The sequence below is a fragment of the Pteropus vampyrus genome, unplaced genomic scaffold (genome assembly GCF_000151845.1).
Source record: "Pteropus vampyrus isolate Shadow unplaced genomic scaffold, Pvam_2.0 Scaffold2, whole genome shotgun sequence".
NCBI lineage: Eukaryota > Metazoa > Chordata > Mammalia > Chiroptera > Pteropodidae > Pteropus > Pteropus vampyrus.
The window spans coordinates 19758858-19761670 of NW_011888783.1; the positions used below are offsets into that span (position 1 = coordinate 19758858).

General features: G+C 44.2%; 1 pseudogene; it reads right to left on the reverse strand.

Annotated features, from left to right (window-relative positions):
* The window catches only part of LOC111737330, a 5561-nt pseudogene extending 4256 nt beyond the window's left edge, over positions 1–1305 (reverse strand).
* Between the last annotated feature and the right edge of the window lie 1508 nt (positions 1306–2813).

Below are 2813 nucleotides of genomic sequence, written 5' to 3' on the forward strand. Positions count from 1 at the left end.
GTCTTAAAAATCTTTCTTAACCCCTATCAAAACTTCCTGCCCAAAGAAAACCTTCAGTGACTTGTATTCTACTGAGAGCAGAGAAATCATTTCTGGCCCATGTGCGTTACTCTCTCGCCTTCGGTCAACACTAATGCAGTTTAGCAAGAGCTATTGGAGGACAGGGCTTCAGTCCCATGAGGGACCTTGTGCTGGATTGGCTTTGGGGTGCTCCTTTCCCAGTTGGGTGCTGGCTTCTCCCACTATGAAGGGCCAAGCCAGCTCTGTCTAGCTGTGCCACCAGCATTAACCTTTTCTTCACAGGAGTCATTAGCATTTAAATATATAATGAACCAATGCTTTGGTTTATTCTGTGGATAAATAAATCTGCCAGGACAGGCTGAACATTAGTGGTGTGCTTCCTGCTGTGTTCGATCATGCAAGGTGCTTGTTCTTGGGAAATGAAGAGGCAGAAATATGTGAAAGAGAGCACCAGCGATTTTTGTGAGTTCTGCCTCAAAACAGATGGCGAAGTCAGTTTAGACAGCTAACCCTACCCTACTTTTTATTTGTATTTTCCTGGGCAGGTCTCTCTTTAATCAAGTGGAATGCATGCCCCTTTTCTGCACTCTCATCGACTTTCTAAGCTCACCTCCATTCTAGTCTTGTTACACATTATAATCATCCTTTTCTTTGTATCTCTCTGCTGTTCTGTGTGAATCTCTCAGGGACGATGACTAGCTTTCATTCTTATATCCACAGCCCCTAACACGGAACCTGGCACTTAATAGGTGCCAGATAAACATGAGCTAAGTAAACGAATACAGTTCACGCACCACTTAACATGGGAGTATGCTCTGAGAAATGCGTCTTCAGGCAATTTTGTTGTGTGAACATCATAGAATGTACTTACACCTAGATGGTACAGCCTGATACACACCTGGGCTCTATGGTAAAGCTTATTGCTCCTAGGCTACAAGCCTGTACAGCATTTTACTGTACAATACAACATGAGATTAAATCAGCGCAAGAGGAAAATGATGTAATCAAGAGGCACGGTAAACGAGACGTGTGAGGCTGCTGCTGGAATATCACGATGTACTGTTTTAAGCAAACTTTTTTCATAAGTAGAAAGAACCCTAAAATAATGATAAAAACTGTAGTATAGTAAATACATAAACCAGTAACATAGTCAGTTATTATAGTAATCAAATATCATGTACCGTTCATAATTGTATGCGCTATACTTTGATACGACTGGCGGCACAGTAGGTTTGCTGACACCAGCATCTCTGCATACGTGAGTAACGCTTTGCCCGATGACATAGCAATGACTATGACGTCATGATGGCTACGAGGTCATGAGAGTGACGATGTCGCGACGGCTTCGAGGTCATGACAGTGACGATGTCACGACGGCTACAACATCACTAGCTGATAGGAATTTTTCAGCTCTGTTACAATCTTATGGGAGCATGCCGTTACACAGGGCCTGACTGTAACAAAACAAAAATAAAAGGCTGAGGCAAGAAAGAAATCCTCTTAGTGAATCTGGGCCTCAAGGGAAAGACAAATGATCTCATGGGCACTTATTTATCTTGCTTGGCTCACAGGGTGGTTCCGAGGAGTAATTCTGCTCTGGTGACTGTAAGGTATCATTTAAATTTTTATCATGACTTTTCTCTTCTAAGCTCCTGGGACTTAGAAAGGCTTTTAATTGAGTAGGTTGGTCAAATGTTGCTTAAAAGACATCTGAGAAGTTAATGTCATGCCATTCCAGAAAGATCACTGAGAGGAAATGAGCCAGTATGAAAAATTCATCTGCCTATAAGTAGAGAAGCTCTGCCCCTCCGGTGTCACGTAATCCCTAAAACTACACAGTGCTCTTGTACAGTACCGGGCTGCTGAGAGCCACACATGAAGCCACTCTGGGTTTGTGGCCTCTTGAGACCCAGCTCACGGTAGCTGGTATCTACCAAGTAGTCAGCATGTGCTCTTCAGCACTACAGTTTCTGCACATAGTACAGTAAATCCTCACTTAATGTCTCGTCAATAGGTGCTTGGAAACTGTGACTTGAAGCAAAACGACATGCCATGAAACCGATTTTACCATAGGCTAATTGTTAGAAACAAGAGTCAAGTTCCTACAGCATATTCTGGTCACAAAAACATCACCAAACTTCTAAAGACCCAAAACGCCTAGTATTAAACATCGAAATGAATGTGAGCTGTACATGCATTTAAGAAAGATGTATAAAAACAAGGGAATTCTTTTACATCCAGCTTATTCCAGCTCAGGGTCGAGGGTGGCTGGAGCCTGTCTTGGCAGCTGAGGGCATCAGGCGGGAACCCACACTGGACAGGACACCCTTCCATCACAGGGCCGCTCACACTCATTCAGACTGGGACAATTTGTATACGTCCACTCACCTCACGTGCCCATCTTTGGGATGCGAGAGGAAGCCTGGAGAAAACCCGCGCAGACCCGGGGAGAAACTGCCAACTCCACACTGTCTGTGTGACCTCGAGAATCACTCTTTTTCTCTCATCAAAATGACACTTGAGGACGTGAAAGTATGTCATTTAGTGTGCACAGCAACCAGAGGGAGGTGTTGTTATTACCATTTCCATTTTATGGAGGAGGAAACCGAGGCGCAGAGTTAAAATAGCTTGCTATTGATCACACAGCCAGTGAGTGGCAGAGCCAGCCTGTGAACCCAGGAGGCTTCAATTCAGCCACATTTCCAAACACGATTGGCACTGCCGTCTGGGTCATCTCTGTGATATGAGACATGACGTAATGGAAAAAACCCTGTTCTGGGGAGAAGGAGACC